The sequence below is a fragment of the Hermetia illucens genome, chromosome 2 (assembly GCF_905115235.1).
Source record: "Hermetia illucens chromosome 2, iHerIll2.2.curated.20191125, whole genome shotgun sequence".
In the NCBI taxonomy this organism is placed as follows: Eukaryota; Metazoa; Arthropoda; class Insecta; order Diptera; family Stratiomyidae; genus Hermetia; species Hermetia illucens.
The window spans coordinates 134,272,743-134,293,781 of NC_051850.1; the positions used below are offsets into that span (position 1 = coordinate 134,272,743).

The 21,039-nt window shown below is 40.9% G+C and overlaps 1 protein-coding gene across 2 annotated transcripts in view; it reads left to right on the forward strand.

Moving 5' to 3' along the window:
- The first annotated feature begins 3,902 nt into the window (after window positions 1-3,902).
- The window catches only part of LOC119647418 (capon-like protein), a 389,473-nt gene continuing 372,336 nt past the window's right edge, over window positions 3,903-21,039 (forward strand). For both annotated transcript variants that reach the window (XM_038048308.1, XM_038048306.1), the window contains exon 1: window positions 3,903-4,296. The gene's annotated coding sequence lies outside the window, so the exon portion shown is untranslated. The remainder of the gene's footprint in view (window positions 4,297-21,039) is intronic.

Sequence of the window (21,039 nt, forward strand, 5' to 3'; positions counted from 1 at the left end):
TTCTTGCGTAGGACGTTTTCGTGGCGATTCATCCTGGCGGATGTCGGCTTCCTCATACTAGGCGCAGATTCTTGTGTCACTATGGGTTGCTGACGGACTTGCAAAACAGGTCTCTTTTAGATGCCACGACCAACTTTAATTCGTCGAGCCAAATGACATCTCACCCAAGTAACAATCTTTCCGTACTTTTAGAACACATGACCGACTCTCGTGTTCGGCCATTTCTCCAAAAGCTCAGCCAGAAGTAATCTGGTAGTAACCAAGTGTTGTCTCTCTAAACCAGTGAAGCACAATATACAGTACCACATTAACACCACTGGTTCCCCGATCTTCTCGAAGGTGCGTTCTCTACCACCCCATAAGCTGGCGATTGCACGGAAAGGGTTTGAGCAACTTATGTAACATGGTATCTGCAGACCTTCGGACAGCTGTTGGTCTTCTCCACTCCATAGGGTCCCTAAGTCAAATGGCGAATGGCGCGCATGTGGGAATTACAGAAGGCTAAACGCGCAGACTGTTCCAGAACGATATCCTATGCCACTTATCCACGACTTTGCGCATCACTTCGAGAATTGCCGCATCTTTTCGACCTTGGATTTAACAAAGGCTTATCATCAAATCCCTCTCCCTGTCCTGCGAAACCTCGATTTCTGTTTCGTATATTTGAATGATGTTTTGGTCGCTTCTTCCATAGAGTCTGAGTACTTAGCCTATCTCGAGTGCATTTTTCAACGTCTCCTTGAAGTCGGTTTAGTCCTAAACGTTGAAAAATGCAAGTTCCTACAGACACAGGTGAGATTCCTCGGCCATTCATTTCATTTCCCCTGACGGAATACAGCCTGACCCAGACAAGGTGCAAGCAGGATTTGCGGAGGTTCTTGGGCATGCTAAACTTCTATCGTCGTTTCCTGCTCAAGGCCGCCCAACACTAGTCCGTTTTGAACGCGTACTTGTCTGGTCCCAAAACAATGGACACACGAGAGATTGTGTGGTCTGAAGAGGCTGTCCGTGCGTTCGATAAATCCCAACAGTAACTGGCTGATGCTACACTCTTGGCATTTCCTCGACAAGATGCACCCCTAGCCGTTTTTGTTGATGCCTCTGACATCGCAGTAGGTGCTGCTCTTCACCAAAAGGTGAACCAAGTCTGGCAGCCGTTGAGCTTTTTCTCCAGACAGTTAAAACCCGCTCAACGGAACTACAGCACTTACGATCGAGAGCTGCTCGCCGCGTACATGAGCATTAAGTACTTCCGCCTCTCCCTTGAAGGCAGACCGTTCACAGTGTTCACGGACGATAAGCCTCTCATATATGCTTTGCAACAAAAGCTCCACAAAGCGTCGCCTCGTCAGCTTCGACACCTGAGCTTTATAAGCCAGTTTACGTCAGACATCCAGCACGTGTCCGGCAAGGACAACATAGTTGCTGACGTTTTGTCACGTGCCTCCGAGGTTAACATCCCCGCTGCACTCGACTTCTCGGCTATTGCCAAGGCGCAGGAGGATGACGCAGTACTTCAGAGCCTCAAATCCAACTCCAAATACAAATTTCGGGAGTTGCCCATTCTCGGCTCGAACCTCTTTCTATGCTGCGAAGTTTAGGAAAAGGGTCCCCCGCCATACATTCCGGCCACCTTTCGCAAGGGAGTGTTCCACGCGGTTCACGACTTAGCGCATCCAGGCATCAAAACGACAAATCGGCTAGTCACCGAGAAATACTTCTGGCCCTCCATGAACAAGGATGTCAACTCCTGGGCCAGTGAGTGCATCGCATGCCAAAAATGTAAAGTCACCAGGCATGTAAGGAAAGAAGTGGGCTCATTCCCCCGCACAACCAAGTGGTTGCACACCATACACCTCGACATAGTAGGACCTCTGAGAGACTCGCACGGTTACAAGGATTACCTTACAATCATCGACAGGTTTACGCAGTGGCCTGAGGCAATACCTCTGAAAGACATTACGGCGCAATCTTTGGCCGAATCCCTCTGTCGAGAGTGCATCCCTCGCTTTGGCGTCCCTGCAGTGGTCATCATTGACCAGAGAATGCAATTTGAGTCCACCCTTTTTTCTGAGTTAGGCAAACTCCTGGGTTTCAAACGCCAGCGAACTACGGCATATCACCCGCAATCCAATGGGATGCTTGAACGTTGGCACCGGACGCTGAAACCCGCCATCATGGCCCGCGACGATCCGTCCTGGACTCAAGTTTTGCCTCTCGTCCTACTCGGCCTTGGAACAACCCGCCGAGAGGAATTTGCTGCCAGCCCCGCAGAGCTGGAATATGGGGAAAACCCGAAACTCCCAAGTGATCCGGTCTTCGACAAGAGATCGGGTCTCACAGATTCGAGATTGCTGCGTCCGTTGAAAGACAACCTCCGCCACATAAAAGCCACACCTCCCGCACAACACTCGTTCGCACCTGCCTGCGCGTCCAGGGAGCTGGACACGTGCACGCACGTCCTGGTCAGGACGGACGCCGTCCGGAAGCCGCTACAGCCTCCATACGAAGTCCCATACCGTGTTCTCGAGCGTGGAGAACATTTCTTCCAGTTCGAGATCGGGAGACAGAAAAAGACTGTCTCCTTATCCAGGCTGAAGCCCGTGTGCGCCTCAAATTAAGGTCGCGTTCGCTTTGCCGTATGATGGGTAGTCCCGGGTTCGGTCGCTGAAACCCTTAGGTTTCATCTGGGGGCGGAGTGATGCGGCGCAGCGGGGTTAACAACATTCGAAATCGACAGTGGCCACCATCGGTGTTCTCCGTGGCGGAGCAGGCTATGATTAATTAATTTTTGAATTGTAAATATGAATATTGATAAGTTGAGAAATGTCAGTTTAAGAAAATAAAAAGAAAATTATGTCCCGTCTCTATGTAATGAGTGTATTTTTGCCTTTAGTGGATTTAAAGTAATTTGCAATTTAATTAAGCTCTCCAAAGTGTCATATAGTGGCTAACATGTCTGAAGTTCGTGAAAAGGAAGAATTTTCATTAGACGAACAATTTTCCGGTATTTTAACATCACCACTCACTGAAGCACAATTTCTAGTTCTCTCCGGTATTCCGAATAAAGACGCTCAAAGTGATGTGTGGCTTTTCCTAACAAGGTAGAACTACAATCTTAAGGAGTGATTTGAACCCAACCAATATGGGAAGATGATAGTCCCCAAATGTCCGGTAGATGAATGAAGTGCTCTAACATGCTCCAAGGGGCAGATCCAATTGGATTGTCAAGCGAACGATTAGTTTTGATTTCATATTGTTCCATATTGTTTCGAGGTTTGATTTTAGAAAGGACCTCGAAGCCATTCATAGCGAAAGTGTTTAAATTCCATCCTTCTTAGTTTACTTTTATCGCGCAATGCGGGCGTGTACATGAGAAGGTAAGTAACGGAAGTAAAGCTGCAGCACACCTTTGAATGTATGGAACCGGAAGTTATCGCAAGTAGATGTAAAGCGCTAAATGCCGAATTGCAATTGCATATATCCACATATGTAGAAATAAAGCGTCAATCGAAGCTCAATGCAACCATGAAGACAGACCAAAACAAAACGGGCATTTCTGCACCAAGTAAACACAAATACAAATGAAAAGCTTCTCCACAATTATAACCGGCATTTTTACGGAGTCTGCAAGCTGTCAAAACACGAATCACTTTTGTTTAGTTTTGTGTGTTGAAGCGTATCCAAGTAACGTCTGCAAAGCAGCAAATTTCTCCGCTTTGGCGCGCTTTTCTGTCACACTGGGGGAGCTTTGGAGCACATGCTCCTCACTGACACCACCATACCAACAGTACTGAACACGTTGCGGCCATATAGTTGATTGGTCAAGCTTTGGATTAGTGTGCTATGAATGAATGTATAGATACGACAATACACAAGCAGTGACGGGTTTTGTTTCGAATTTTCATTTGAAAATCAGTTGATTGTCAGTTGGTCGGCGTTGTTTGTCCGTAGTGGGTGCACAGTGTCGCGTGTACTTTTTTTTCTTGTCCGTTACGAATATTGAAATGAATGAAAATTCCTATTGTCTGGTGACCGGCGAAAAAGGGTCTCAATTATTTGGTTGAATGAATTGGTTTATGTTGAAATATCGACTGAGATAAATATTAGGTTTTAGTGTTTCGATCGAATTTTTTTCGGGGATAGTGTTGGAAGTGAAATTATTCAGGAAAAATTGAAATAAAAGCAGCAAAAATGTTTATTGTAAAATGAGAAATTGTGTGATGGTGGTGTTTTGCGTTTAGAAAATGTTGTGAGTGGAAGGAGAGCTTAGCCGCTCGAAGTTCAACAAACAAAGTATGTTTCGTTTCTTATTTCTTTGAAATTTTAAATTCATTTGGCTTTAATTTTCTTTTGCTTTTATTTTTTAGTTCATAACTTCTCGAATTTATATTACTAACTCTAATGTAAGGAAGTAAACATATCACTGGACCCAATAGACAACGTATGTAGACCGGTTATATCAAGAACCCTCTACTGTATCAATTGAACCGAAACATCCAATCAGTATCACGTTTACGGAAATCTCTATTTTTATTTCTGTTGTAAATTACGAATTATAAAAACACACATGGAATTTTTATATAATTTATAGTAAATTTACAATATGTTGCAACAGTCTTCTGCGTAACGTCTGTTCTTTCCTCCCTCTCCTTGCGGTACTGGCGTTTTCCTTTTCATTTCGGAGAAACGCATGCCACCGAAAATCCAGCTTTTCTTTTGTGGAAATATTAGCCATCTTACTTGGCTAAGCGAGGCCCCAAAGAAAATTAATTTACTCATCAGAGCGTCTTCAAAGTCGGCGGCGCCGGTATTTTTTCTATTTTTCATTATTTCCGTGCTAAGATTTGCGTTCGCTGAACTAAAAATAACGCAGATCCCAAGCCTCGTGCATCGCGATATGTCTACGAAGTGTGAATTTTGTATATTGTATTATACCGTGTGCATAGGGGATTGGCATATGGATATTGTGGATACCGTGGCTCCCAGCTCAGGGAAAAGAACCTGCTCTGTGGGGCTGAATGGGTGTATGTGTGTAGCAAAGATCGCGATGGAGGCGAAGACCTAGTCCACATTATTATTTCTATTGAAAAACAGCGGCTTTGTCTCGGATGTTGTTATGAAGTCCTCCAAGTACTTGAAGCTGCGATGTTCTTTGGACCCCTCTTGGGATCATGGTTAGGGGTTTCTTCATTGTGGTTTGACTGGTTTATGCTGCTGAGCCATTATGTGAATCGTGACTTGCGTGCATGCCAGCACATTTGTCGATCATCCGAGTTTCCCTCATCATCATCAACAACTAGAACCACACAAGATCAATTTTAGTGGTGCATTGGTGGAGAATGTCCAGTCTAGATGCGCCTGCGCTGTTCGGCTTGCGGCTTCATGGAAATGGATGGACGGTAGTGAAGCAATCAACGATCACCACTGTCTGCATTTTGTGACTAAGAATAGAACACTAATACCTGCAAGCAGCCGTTGATTGAACATGCAGTTGCAGTTCTTCCTTACTTCCTCCAATAATTTTATCAATAAAAAACATGTTCATTGAGTGTATATGTATGAGACATACTACAAAGTTTGTACGAATTTTGGACATGAGAGATTCCGCCAATAGCGATATATTTTTGAATTTATGAGCTTCTATATATTGCAAGATCTAGGTTGCCAAAAGTCTTAAATGAAGATGACACCACGTTCGTCCTATTTATAAAAGGCTTCTATTTTTTTTTTCACTAACAACTATCCAAACATTTCGTCAATTCATGCCTGCTATCAATTTATGAATTTTGTTCGACCCCTAAAAGAAGAATTTCCGACATAAGCTCCTCAATTTCGTCTTGCCTCATAAGACAAAACTAAGCCATATGTACACACCTAAAAACTCTCTACACTTCCATGTATTGCTTCCTAAAATCCTCGTGTCCAATAAAACTATAAACGAGATCTGAATTCTGAGTATGGTTGTCCGAAAAACGGGTTTTCTGTAAGGGCGCTCACATCCTCATGGTCTACATGGAGACCATGGGGAGACCATGTTGTCAGATTTAAATGTCCACCGTCCGTGAAGCAGCCCCCATATGTTGTATGTTGCTTTTTTTGTAAACTTTCTTGTTTTTCTTTTTCGATTTTCGGTTTCTTTATCTTCCGACTCCTATAACCATTGGTACCACCTTTACCTGTGTCCATCAGGTGGTGGCTCGTTTGCTACGATGACGTCTTCCGCAGCGGATTGTATATGTGTTTCTTGTCGTCATGGAGACAGCATTTCGATGACCCATCCACTTAACGATGATCGCGTTATGTGAAGGTGGCCGGTCGAAGTGCAGCTGCTTCGAAAATGACCTTTTTTGTAGCAACATATTTACATGATGCTCTTCAGAATCAAATGGAAAGATCTTTTATCTCAAGTTCTGTTGGGAGATAAACGCTAGAAAATCTATAAACGCAACGCACGAGCTTGAAATTAAGTGTTATGTTCTTATAATGCATGTAAGCTATCGCTGGGATCTAACCAAGAGACACAGCCGACATTCTTAAATTGTGTGTCATCGCACTTTAAATTGAATTCACGATGGATCTTGCTCTTTTGGATTTATGGAGCCACACTGATTGGATTTTTGGTTTTGTGTGTTGTTTTCCAGCATCTGTGCATATTATTTGGTTCAGAGTTTCACATTGTGTTGCTAATTGATGTTATTCAATATTAAAGTAGAGCTAGGACCGCCCTACTTGGAAATTACTAATTACTCTCGATGGTAGTTACCCCATTTGTATTTTGGTTGAAAAATGTCCCTCTGAGTCAAACCGGTTTGAGTCCGGGTGAATGACTGTCTCGCGTACTTTGTAGCTTCCACAATCATGAATTGGGATAAGGGAAGACCATAGTTATATGAGGCCCAGAAATCTATATTATTTTATTCTATTCTTATAATCCTCCAGCTTTGGAGTGTTCCTGGAAAAAAATGTTATCCTCCCTCTCTGGATTTGGAATTTAGACGCAGAAATAATCCTCTGTTTTCTCCAAAATATTAACTGCCAAAGAAGTTGCACTTTGATGTTAAACATTACCGGTGCCCCACAATTTACGGATAAGGTCCTTTTTGCAATTGAAGTAATGTATAATACAACTTTGTGAGTGGCTTACATACGAAACAATGAAACCTTGAACCTATCATATTAACTTTTGCTCCTAAGACCTGCGATTTCGATGGTAACATTGTTTAGTTGCCGTATAGAGTAGTACAGTACAAAATAAAGAAAACTGTATTAAGAAGCTTCGATGAAGGGATCCTATAACTTTTAGTAATCCCAAGCTGAGCCGTAGAGAGAAAATCCGGGTCCGGGATGAAAATTATACGGGTCTAAAGTGAAAATGATCCTGGTCTCTGTATTATCCCCTTTTCTATTGATTTTTTTCCATGCCCGGGGGGAATCCCCCCTTTCACCACCCTTCGCAGGCCGCTTCCCAGGTTTGATGACTTGCTTAATGGATTCAACTAGTGCTAGGTTTTATGAAGATTATATGGATTGTTTTACTATAGATTTAGGAGTTGCCTCCTGGATATGTGTAACAAGAGAGGCGCTAACATCGACCTCGAAAGGGATTTGTTATCTGTAAGTTCAACATCGACGGCTTGTATGAACCAACTCCCATGCTGATCGGCCAGCCGATAGACTGAGTAACCCGTCCGAGGATATCGATGAACATTGGGCCGCTATCAAAAATGCTCCTTTCTCAGGTGCTACGCAGGTCGTCGAACATGCCTCTAAGGGGCGAAAACCTAACGATGAACGGAAAGGTTGCAGACTCTATTGACCACTGCGAGTGATAGCGGCGTGACGCATTCGAACTACGACTGCGAGCGAAATCTCGAGAAGGTCAACGTGGTGTGCACTGTGACAAAATGGTTGGTCAGGGAAGCGGAAGATGCATAGAAAACAATGATTTGAAAATTGTATACCGCATCACGAAAAAGATTGCATGTGGTTGCAAATCTTTCGATGGTCCTGTGAAGGTTATTAACGGTCGACTCCTCATCCACGACGACGAGCACCTGAAGAAATGGTAGGAACATTTCACCACGTTTCTTAACCATATCACGCTAAGTTCCCCCTCTTGTGGATGAAGACTGTTCCTCCAAGCAGAAGAGAAATCATTTTGGCTATCAATTCATTCAAATGGTATAAAGCCGCTGGGTTTGACAGTCTCCGCGCGGAGTTATTCATCGCAGCCCCGTGCAGATACTGTAAATTTGGTACTTCCAGTCATACGGAAATCTTGGAGATTCGAGAGAGTGAAAAAAGGTGATTATCGTTAAGACTCCAAAGAAGGGCACCCGTTTTAAGTGTAACAATTGCAGAAATATCTACGTGAGCAGATCCTTGCCGTCGCAAGGATGATGGCTAAAATAATCCAGGAACGCATCAAAGAGCAGGTGGAGCAGTTCACTAAACTTTGACATATTTCCTCAGATACCCCAACTACGTTGATGATGTTTGCTCTCTCACCGACTCATAGACCTTGGCCAAACAGCTCTGGATTTGGAAAGATAGACAAGTAGAGTTGGACTGAAGATAAACACCAACGAAACCAAGGGTGTTATGTCAAACGGGTCATCGTATTATTCTTCCTCTTCTTTTGCGTTAATGGGTAGAGCATCGGAGGCGTCAATTAATTTGTTTATCTAGGAAGCGTGGTTTCCACTGATGGTGTTTGTGAACTGCATGTTGTCGGACGCATTAACGACAATTGGATTCTTGGCTACACAATGCAGTGGAATCGACTCTCGCAATGACGTTATGGTGCAGAACAATAGAGAAATAGTGCAAGCCTCTCGCGGAGTCCTGTGGAACCTGAAGCGCATATCGGGTAACCGCAAACATTGACGCGTAGACGGTAAATGTTAACCATATATGCAAATGAGATTTGAGCTGCAAATTTTTTTAAAAATCCGGAAGAATAGGTGTTCTGCCTCTTGTGGAGTACTACCACACGTACCACGATTCGCGCAGATACTATCTTTAGCAACTTTCGATTTTCTGGTGTCTCTATCCATTGCGAAGTCGTTTATAGCAGAATTCGTGGAACCATTTCGGCTGTGAGTAATTTCCTGCTTTTTGATCCCATTGAATAGGCTTATTAAAACGTTGGCTGGGCAAACCTCAACCCTATGTTTGCCTAGCTAGACCCAAGATTTTCTTTTTCAAATTTCTTGGTTATATTACATTGCCAATGAAAGAAAAAATGTTTAAAAAAAAATTAACCCTAAAGAAAATGCCTTTTTCGCACGGTACTATATCGTCATGTGCGCGGCTGTGGTTAGACAGGCCTAGTTCGCGGGGTATGCAGACCCGCATTACAAATTTTATAATATGCTAGTATTGGCTTCCGACCCTGCTGAAGGTCGTTAATCGTTTTTCGGATTGTTTTTTCCCTTTTTTACTTTTGCTAGACTGCTAGGGTATATGAAAATAAGCTCAGGCAAACATACCGTACTTTGTACTATCCTCAGTAAAACAAAAATAAAGTGCTGAGATTAAGGATTATGTACTAGATCCGACCTGATCTCTCTCGTTGATAGGCCCCGCGAGAGCCCGACCAAAAAAATGCATCCAATGTGGTTAAAAACAAAATGATTGTGTTGATCCTAAGCCTCGAGTCCTCTCGAGAAATAGGCAAGGGTTCTTGACACATGAACGGCGTCAAAGCGCAAGTAAATTAATAATAATAATAATCGTTAGCGCAACAATCCAATTGAATTAGGGCCTTGAAGTGTGTTAGAGCACTTCATTCATGATCGTAACGGTACATTACAGGATTACAGTACTCTATAGGAGGCAATGTGGTCAGCATTGCGCTCGAGATCATTACCCTGATTTGACTCAGGTACTCATTCATAGCTGAGCCGACTGGTATCCAATGTGAAATCATGATACAAATCCCAAGTGAGGTTTGAACCGCGACCTTCCGTACGCCAGCTTTACGCTCTAACCACTCAGCTCCTGACAGGGACGTAAGTAAATTAGTCTGAGTAAAACTGTCTGTCTGAGTGTCATCAAATACACACTAAATATTGGCACGCTCACTGAAAAGACCCAGGAAGTCGCAAGAGCTTGTGGCGTGGCAGGATTCGCGGCATTCGAAATTTATTTTGAATGTTGCGAATGCGAGTGGAAAGATGACGCCACCGGCGCTCCCTACTTAGTTTAGACCTCGCCTCAGGAGTGGAAAGCAGAGTGCCATGAGTGGACGGCAGAATGTCATATAAAAACAAATTAATAGTTGAACTTCGACCTACTACTGAGAACTACCCCAAAAATCGACATCCGCACTCCGCTTACGATTTGAATTTTAAAAGAATTTTATGAAATGTATTGAATAGAATTTTGTTTTTTTTAAATAAAATTAAGTTTAAATAAAATATAATTTATTAAATACTAAAAGCGCTTCGGAAAAGTCGTATTGATATCTACGCTATACAAGAAACTCGATGGTCAGAGAGAGATTTGTATCGACTTGCGTTAATCATAAGAACAGTATTTGGCTTACCGTCCGACAAGGCGAGACGGATAGATGGTGGGAATATTTCAAGAAAATTTCGACGGAAAAATTTGTCATCCTGTACTTCCAGAAGCACTGCGGACGTTTGGAGCAATTCAACTTGTCAGCACGAATGATGTCGAGGAAGCTATAAAACGAATTAAATTACCGAACCCATCAGGTCATATTTGAGCTAAAAGAAAACGAAGAGTTGTGACCCGACACGAAACAGGCACAATCACTGTCCGCGTTAGCGACCTGCCCAGAACTGAGCGATTTAAATATCTCGGGTTAATGCTGTCAACCAGTGGAGAACTGTGTTATGAAATTGCTTTACGCATTAACGCAGCCGGGATGAAGTAGTGTTCCACAACTAGTGTTTTTTGTGATCGACGTATCAACGAACATCTCAAACCTAAAATTTACCGCAATATCGTCCGTCCTGTCGCTCTCTATGGTTCTGAGTGTTGGCCGACTATAAAAGGGAATGAACGGCGTCTTGCCGTAATGGAGACGAAGATGTTGCGTTGGACTAGTGGTGTGATACGTTTTGACCATATCCGAAATGGGGATCGATCGTGGGAAAACTGCGATAGAGGCGTCTTCGATGGTATGGTCACGTAATTCGCGCCAACGAGAATTCACTTTCCATGATTGATCTGAACATCGAAGTCGATGGTAAATGGGGATTTAAAAGCCTCGCGATTGGATCAGGCATTTGATACAATCAAATGACGAAACCGATCACGATGGGCTGACTTCGCTTATGAACGGGATAAAGGCTGAAGAAAAAGAAGCAGATTTTGAGCTTTCGCATTTTCCAGCGGATCTACCATCTGCGATAATACGATTGAAACTGAGATAGCTTCGTCTTCAAGGGCAGAATTACGGAACCTAAATTCTTAATAAACTTTCACGTTTTAAAGGGTGTGCCTTTTCTTTTAGGATGAAGCACCTCGTCTTGATGCTGCGAGCGCTAAACCCTAACTTAGTCCCCGACTAATGCTTCCAGTGGATTCCAAAATTCAATACTCATTCATTTCAATCTTTTGGGGTTTTGGGATTTTGAACAAATGCAATTTTTAATCAATAGCTATGTCGATTTATTGGTTGGAAGTGACTTAGTGAATTGAGCATGATATGAAGAAGTGCCCCGATTGCCTTCTGTGCAATGTACTTTGCCCAATGGAACTAATTTTTAAAACAGATCCAAGGCATTGAAAAAGATCCCCTGCTACGTCGATGGAGGGAAATCAGTGTCAATAACAATTCTTTTCATTGTGAACTACTTTCGCATGTTGTAGGTTTCTGCAGATACAGGCTGTTCCTGCGAGTGTGCTTCGAAGTAAGATATTTCGAAAGCAGGTTCCACTTCAATTATCTAAACCCTTCAATCGCTTCCATTGCTTACCAAATATTTGGTGTAAACCCTAAAGAATAAAAAAACTTAGCTTATCTCAATCGATCAGATAGGTTGTTGCTGTGCACTAGAACGCTATTAGCATTTAAACTTATATCTTCAAACTTTCCTCGATTTCTATTCAAAGCAAGTTTATGCGAAACCATTCTAAAATAAGCCGAAGAGAGAGGGAAAGAGAATTAGTGAAGCTACTTAAATTTGGATGGGTTCGGTTCACCCGGTTGAGATATCTATTTCGAGCCAGACTGAATACAGATGGCTTGTGGTCTTCTGGAGAATGATCAGCCTCCTAATTTACTTGTTGAATATTTTTCTTTTTGGGAGGCTATGGAACCCTTTACAACAAAGGGGATAGAACATCCTCTATATAGTTGCGGGGCTTGAAAGCGCTAGATTACATGCTCAATACATGCCACCCAGGATAAGTTTATGGAGGTTAGGGTACAGCATGCCACCAAATTTCTTTTTGTCAGGGGGAAGTACGGTAGGGATGATTGTAGTGAGGTTCGAGATTGGGTCGGTTTGGCAGTTTTGCTGATGCAAGCTTAGTCGGGGCAAAGTGGGTTCAACTTCAAAGTTATCTTCATATCAATACCAAGAAATTATAGTACCGTAGGCAAATACTGCCGAGAGTCGGTTGAGATGCAGAAGAGCTTCAAATTCGGATTACCTTATGCCAATTTCGATGGGCTCCAAGTGTATATTTGACCTCATATATATTGGCTGTCATTGAATGTAATTGAATAATTCTGGGAGCAAATGCCTCCTAATAATTTCTAATAATTCGTACTTCAGATTGGTTGCTACCAACGTAATATTCTCTTAAATATTTTTCATATTCATATACAGATATATAGGAAATTCATATACATATATAGGACATTTTGGAAATTTTGTTGTATTATGTAGAATTTATCGTCTACTCAATATCAAATCCAAGTGAATTGTTCCTAATCCTGGTCATTTCAATTATCTGATGTCCAATATCTATTATTTATATTTATTGCGAAGATATTGATTTTATTTTAACATACATAGTGCTTTGAATAAGAATAAGGATCCCAAAAATTGTGTATGTTCATGTTGATTAGAACTACGTCGACCCATTCGAACGAAATATCGGATGGTGAGAAGTGATTTCCGTCTGCAAGTCATAGTCGAAACAAGGAGAAAGGAAGCTAAAAATTCTATTCAGGTAAACAATATTCCACTGGAAAACATTCAAGAACATGACTTGCGAATATCCCCGAATCAGTTCTAAATAAGTGAATCATGTGAGCAAGCACGAAATTTGGAGAAATGGCAGATAAACGTTCTATTCGGACGCACATAAATTACATACTTCTATATTATCCTTTGAAATAAATTTCCAATTAATTTCTCATCGAGTCGAATAATAAGTTTTGCTGAGTCATATTCTTGCGAATATCGAGTCCATTTTTGCATCCTATTCGAAAGATATTTAGATTGAATTTTACATATAAGATAAGCGCATCCTCTCTGCAATAAAAGTAACTTACCTCTGCATTAACTTCTTCGTAAACCGTGAACCTTCTACATATTCCTAAAGTAACTAAATATCTTGAGTTTGAAGTTCAGATTTACATGAGTTCCCTTCCTTATTAGTGTCAGGATACCCATTAAGTGTGAGAAATGTTTCTTGACGATATACTCGCGTAGATGTGTCCATTTCAGGGTGCATAAGGTGCTGTAGCTTTCGAGCTTTCAGCGAATAATTTATCAGAATTAGTTGCCTTCAATCAATGACACTTTAACAATGTGGATAGAGTACCCCCATCGGCATACATGTAGAAGCCTTGAATTAGTAAATGCCAAGTGAAGTGAATACAAAGAATGATAGAGGACGATTACGTTCATTTGGCTTTGTTACGTTAAGATTTATGTCTCGGAAGGTTCATTTTGTTTCGTGATAGAAGCTTATATTGAGTCCCAAACAATCATAACAAAGAATTTTTTGGAAGAATTACTGATTTTCAAGAATAACTTCAACATGTAATTTTATAAATCTTTAGGACCATCGATCATTTGATATAGCGGTCTCCTCTTTTTAAAATCTTTATGGATGAGCAATGTTCACTTTTTCAAGATATTTTATGAATTCTTGGAAATGCAATTATGACTTAACAAGAAAATTAATAATTTTCAAATAAATTTCGTCTTGTTGGTGAAATATCTAGTTATTTTCACCTTTAATTTACTTCAGATTTTATGCGGCTCATTATTTTCAAAACGAACTCTGCCAGACCAAAGCAAAATCTACATCTGCAGATTTATTATCTAAATGTGTTTTTGTTTCTAGTAAATGTTAGATCGGGGAAGCCATTAATTTGTTGAAATTAGTTTTTTATTTCTGATTTCGAATGTATTACAAACAATAAATGTAAATATTATGAGATGAATGAACTCAAAGGATGTAAATTTTTTTTTAACCTGAGTAACGTTTGTTTTATTTTGAATATAATTATCCACGAGTTTTATATACATATATTGTGTTTAATGGTATCAGTAATGTTTAAGTTTGGTTAATGTATTCTGAGATAAAGGGACTACCCCTAGAATCCCTTCAGGATACTTTTATTTTCGAGATACCCCAAACGAAAGTGACGGATTTGATTATTACCTCCACACCTCATCTTACCTCAATGACCTATTAGTGCCACACGCAGGACAAGTCGCACCTTTTGTGGTTACTTTTACTAAGCATATGTCGACATCAGAGTATGGATGTTTGAATGTTTTTGAAATATTAAATTTGCGTACTAGAGATATCTATACTACTACTACTATTCGGGCACCACTTTGTCTTGACGGGAGAGGCTGTAGTAGTTTACTACTCTACTAATGGTGTCCAAAACCATATGAAAATGGAATGGATTATTACTCTCCCAACGGTATATAGTCGCAGACTTCCAATCTACCCGCTACTTTGAGAAATCAGGTCGTGGTCGATGCACGGATTTGGAAGCCTCATCGAAGCAACAATGAAGAAATCTGTGGAAGACAGGCTCTCCACTTCAGTGGAAAACCTACACTCAGTGTCTACGGCGCAGGCATCCAGGATAGCATAGGTATTCCCTTAATGAGTGGGACTGAAAACCTGACTATGGCCGGCCTGTTGCCTAATTTTTCAAGAAAACGGGAGAAAAAGGCTGGGCAGAAGGAAACTTCAGCCACAAAGAAGAAGGGACTACAGGCTTGGCTGTAAGAACCTTTTTTCCCGCTACCAGAACGCAACTGGTCTAATTCCGGTATGTGGAAACAGATCCATGCAGCCCGGACACCGTAGATCTGGAAGGGTTCCCAGCCACCAACAGCGGAAGGCACTGTTTAGAGGTTTCGGTTTAATTACCGTTTTGTGCGAAATTTGTTCTACGTATTCTTGAATGCAGCTCTGCGTGTCCAATTCTGAGATCAGCTAGCAGAAATCCCTTGCTGACCGAAATTGTTGTTTGCAGGTTGTTTGCTGCAATCGACAAGTTAATTTTTCGCCTTCCGCCCCGTCTAAGCAACTCATCCATGGATGGGTTTGCTGGTGCTTCTCGACGAAAATAGGCAGAACTCGCCTCGGAATAGAATGCAGGTAGTGCGTTTGGATCTTATGCAGAATCTTTCAACACAGGTGGGTACTTGCGAAAAAAAGAATTGAACCACTTGCTCCTGCACCGGGGATATAGTCTGTCGATCTTTAAAAACAAGCCTGAGAAGCTGAGTCGGCCTACAGATGCAATACCGGAGGGTCTGTTGATAAGAGGATAGAAGTGGCAGTAGATAGGTCACATTTTAGATATGGTACAAATGCATTACTGACTATACTTTGCAATGAAATCCGCCATCACAGAGAGGCCAACTAGCGGGTCCCCATAGAGGTACATAGTGGACAAAAGTAGAGGGGGACGTAACCTTCTCGGGAACATCTGGAGATTCTGTCGAACCGGCAATGGTGGCGCGTAGCCGTGTTGGATGCGCTGCGCTCCATTTAGGGAATGTTACCAATTATATACATATGTGTGTAAGGAACTCCCTAGTTGTTTGAATTACTGTACGTTCGCTATTAAGTACTTATTATTTTTTCACGGCTTTAATTTTCATTTTTAAATTCCGTTAATGTAAGTATCGATTATAAATTATAATTTAAGAAAAATGCGGTGTTGGATTTCTAGTGCCGAATAAGTGTCACCTGAAAGGTGGCTATCATTATGGAGCACATCGGGAAAGCGTGGCCGCTTGTCCATGATCAGCTCCTATGTACCCTACCTAGGTGTTACCTGATGCTGACGATGATCTTAAAGGTGTGTGAGATGAATGGTCTCCCGAACTGATTAGAAATATTTAATGAACCAAGAAAAATCAGGGAATTTAGCCGCCAGGACTTCAAGGTTTGCTAAAGAATAATAATAATAATAACTAAGTCAATCGCCGCCCGTGACAAGAAAACGTATCTTTTGGCTTAGGTGGAAACAATGAAAAAACTTTAACTGGGGAACAAGTTTTGTGGTTAATTTGGTATCCGGCAACGGACTTAAGGTTTCTGGCTACGATAATGAAAGGTCCGCGGTATGAAAGAGAGCGAATTGATACGAGAATGATGATGAACTATGAGCTCGTTAATAGTCAACAGGTATTGCTGCTGCTCGATATAATTATGGAATTTGTGAACGATACCATGACAATTTGGTTGTTGCCCCTTGTGCTACTTTAAGTCATCTCTGTGGGTGGGATTGTATCTATGTCTCGGACGTTTTCCATTCTGTATCTAAGTTAAGTACGTCGGGCTTATAAGATTGACCTTCTTGAATTGGCTCTGTATCTAGTGGAAGAGTCGAGACGTAATATCGGCTGTGATGGAGTCGATCTGTTCCTCCTGGGGACCAGACCCAAAGTTCTTTGTTGTTATTACAATAGCTGACGAAGAGGCTTTTCAACTTTCAGTACTATTTATGGCGCTTCTTCCATTTAGATGGGGAGGACGTTTTTTCCAAAGGCTTTAAGTCTCGTTTGTGATTTAATTTACTAGATGAACAACTGACGTCTTCACTATCGAGAAGCGAAGCTCGCACTGCTTTGGTGATACATTTCTCTCTCTTCTGTTTTATTTGTCATTTGCTGAATTGTTTCAGGGGCAGTCGTCCAGTGGATCATTTCGAACCGGCTGGTCTTTCCATTAATCTTTTTTGCAAACCAATTCGAGAACACTGTTGAATTATTGGATTTTTAAATATTTTTTTAGGAGTTTGAAATGCTTATGTATAAGGTGGGCCTTGCTGAAGTGGTTGAAGTCATCTTTTAGAAAAAGAAACATACTGTAGACTTCGATTGCCTTTCGTTCTAAATTGATTAAGTTCCTTTTCATTTCACACGTGACCTCTTCTGCGCTTAGGTTTTATCGGGGGTTGACAATAGACAAAGGGTGTCGAAGGAAAAAAGGCTTTCGTCATATATTACAATGAATAGTATATTAGTCCGGAATGTTCTATCATTCATTAATTCATCATTTATGAGTCTTTATGTCGTATGGGTTCTTTTAAGGGACGATTGAGTCCTGGTAGTTTTATGTGAGTAGCCGATATGTTCGGCCTAATCCCGAAGACTTCTTAAGACATGGATTGATTTGGTGGTCACAATCAGACCCCCTCTGTGGTTGGCACAAGGGTACCAGTTTATACTGAGTGGACACTTAACATTCGTATTGGTGGATGCAAGGGTAAAGTCTCTATCGCAACTAAGAAGTACAGCACTCGAGTTGTATAGTGCACAATGAGTTCTGCTCGTGATGTGGGCACGAACACGATCTCCATGAAAATTTCAAAAGGGGTTAACCGCAAATAACCAGGCCGAAAACGCTTCCCCCGGGAATAGACTCCCCTCCCCGCCTTATTTTGACTAATGAATCATTTTATCGTGCAATCTAACATAACTTCCAAGGGCCATTTTTGAAAAGAAACTGTATTTTCTAAATTATCAGCATTTTAAATTTGAACCAAACTCAAACGCACTGAAAAGCTCGAGCCATTGTGTGTAAAATGTTAAGAAGGACGGTGAAATATTGTTTCTTGCCTCGCTTCATAAATAATTCTGTGAAAACCTCGCTGAAAGCCTTTTTAGCTCCTCCAAAAGGAAATACTCGTACGAAGTGGGCTGCCATTGCACGAAGAAATCCTGTTTCTTTGGAGTCAGGTTTAAATTTTGAGGATCATTTCAATATGAAATGATACAATCTTAACTGATAATATATGAATGCGTAGAACTTTGCTATTATTCATTTTTGATGCTTCATTTTTCATGCGGCCCAAGGTTCGAATCCCGCTCAGTGCGAAGTGCCACCCAGGTAAAGATGCAAGAGAATTTATTTCTGAAAAAGCGGTGTAAACCACAACAACAACAACGTATTAGCTGTACTTTTGGCACTGTATTGTCTTTATAACTTTTACGCTGGGACTTGCAAATCAATTATGCGGCAATATGTCGAAGATTTACATTAATTTCATTTCTCACATTTGTAAAATATTTCCATGTTTGAAGCAATCGGTAGAGGCAGGTATTGGCGTCAACATTACAGCACTATTATCCCACTTAGTATAATTAATAGGCGATAAACAGCGTACTTTCCTTTTCGACACCTTTCGTTTCGGGGACATTGTGCTTGCAATATGTTGCATTACTGCCGACACGTAGGGTAAATTGAATGATTGTCCTTCCAAGTAACCATTTCTCTCTTTTCTGTTAAAATGTGATGGATTTTTTGAAACCACTAAACCGAATGCTTTCACCTAGATAAGATTCGAATTGCTCTCTCAGTGACGTCACATGAAGTGTCAGCCAATCACCGCATTTTCTTTCCCGATTTGTCAAAATTCACTTTTTAAAGCATTATAGTTAATAAACGAGCATTCCAAATTGGTTTTTTTCAATGGATATGGGGATTGGGCAGATGAAACTATTATTTCGGGGTAAAATAACATATAATTATTTTCTAACGAATCTATTCTCCTGAGACATTTAAACGGTGAGATAAGTCCCTGATCAGACTCGAATCTGATCAGCCAAGGCCTTGGAGCATTCGCCTACTGCATCATGACCAGCAAGTCAATGTGAATGCAGCGTTTTCCGGTGTCACCACTTGCATTTGTTTTTTGCCGTTTCCCTCCTCACCAGCGCTAAGCACCGGTTTCAAAATGCAGAGTCACTGTATGACTGGCCATATAATCGGTCGAAACCCAGATCTTATTGTCCTTTTCACTGATTTAGATTACAGAGGCAACTTTGCGCCTCATTCTTTTGGCAGCCTTCGGCTCAGCATCTCATTTTTTGGTAATAAGTAAAAATTTCCGTTTTATCGAATGATCCATTACTATCTTATCTTCAAGTTCTTGCTCGTGAAAAAGGTTTTGTTTAATTATTGAATTTAAATGATTGCGAACTTCCTTAAGTGCGAGGCAGGAAATTACATCTTGGAGTATTCTTTAGGCAGATTTTTTTGTCACCATGCTCCAATGAAATATTGCGTGCTGCTCTGCAGGAACTTTACTTATAATCATGTCCTATACAACAAAAAGGAATGAACAGGAGACATACAATATGAAGGCTATTCGCAGATTTCTATAAGCAGGTGGGGGTTTTGTCTCATATGGATCTCAATATCTCATAACGGATATGTGGACCAGCGGCTTATCCTCGATATATGATAAATAATGATGGTTTCGCGATTTGCTTTGGATTAAATGATGGTCTCGCGATTTGCTTTGGATTAGTCTATTTTTGACTACCGGTTTTGCAATGTTAACTGAATAATGCATATAGGATTTTTTAACTAAGAAGGTTCTTCTTCAAGAATTTGGGAAAATTTTCTGATATTTCGAGATTTGCGTGAATTTCTATGTTGAATCTGATGATGGTCACATATAAAATTTGCCAAGGTTTAATTTCAGATGTTGTGACAATGTAGATGGTTGTAGTGGAGCATTTGAACGATTCAAGTGCCTTCGATGAAGTTTTGCCCAGACCTAGATATCTTTTTTGGTGATTAAAACTTTCAACATTCATTCGATAGCTTATACATTGGGTTTGTGAAAATAAACCTCCATTGCCTGCTGCCTTACTTCTCCCAACTGCCTAGAAACTAGCCAGATCTAGGTATATTTTCCTAACTTATAAAAGAGTCTAGCGTCATATTATCGACGAAAATTGATCGTGTTTCCGAGTTTTCCGTTTTGGCGTTATCCGGGGAAAGCTATTTTAATCCATCTAGAATATTCTAGCCAATGCCGTAAAAAAGTGTTCAGGACTAAGAAAATGCTTATATGTAAGTAACATTTGTAGAAAACTGTCTAGATCTTCTATTTATTTAGCCTTTTTCCCGTTCAGTAGCGAGGTCGGTTCAGAAAAGTATCTAGAGGGAGTTTGAAAGAAAAGGTTGTACCGGGAGTTATCAATTAAGACGGTTTATGAGCAAAATTTCGATGCTTACAATTTTTTAGTGATTTGCAAGAATGGTGATTGATTATTAATTTTCAAATAGTAGTTCTGATGCCAGTAGTCACATAATCTGGATTGCTGACGTTTGTTAGCTTTATCTTCTGGTGCAAAGCTCAGTTTAAATTGTCTAGCTTTTATACAGAAAGGAAACACGGGTGTCAAACTAGATAGTACGTGGGTTATATCGGCGAAGAAGAACTGAGAGCCGTAAGCTTCCGATATTCTCGGATGGATGCCGATAGCAGTCAGTTTCCCTGTAATGTGAAATACAAACCATTCATTGTGGCGTTCATCAATTTTCGTGCCATAGGGCACAGTGCGAAGTATTTCGAAGTCATATTCACGTTGGCATCTCCTAGTAGGTGCTACTTGAGCGTATAACTGCATACGTTCACTACTAACTAGATCAGGAGAAGAGAAGGGCTAACCCACTTGATTTCGTCAAATCAGCTAATAATTTGAAATCCAATAAATCCTGAACGCACGCTCAAAATCAGCCTTCTGTCAGTGGGAAGATCGCCATATATGTTATGTACTTATTGCATATAATATTCTTATATATTTTCTTAAATATGTTATCGAT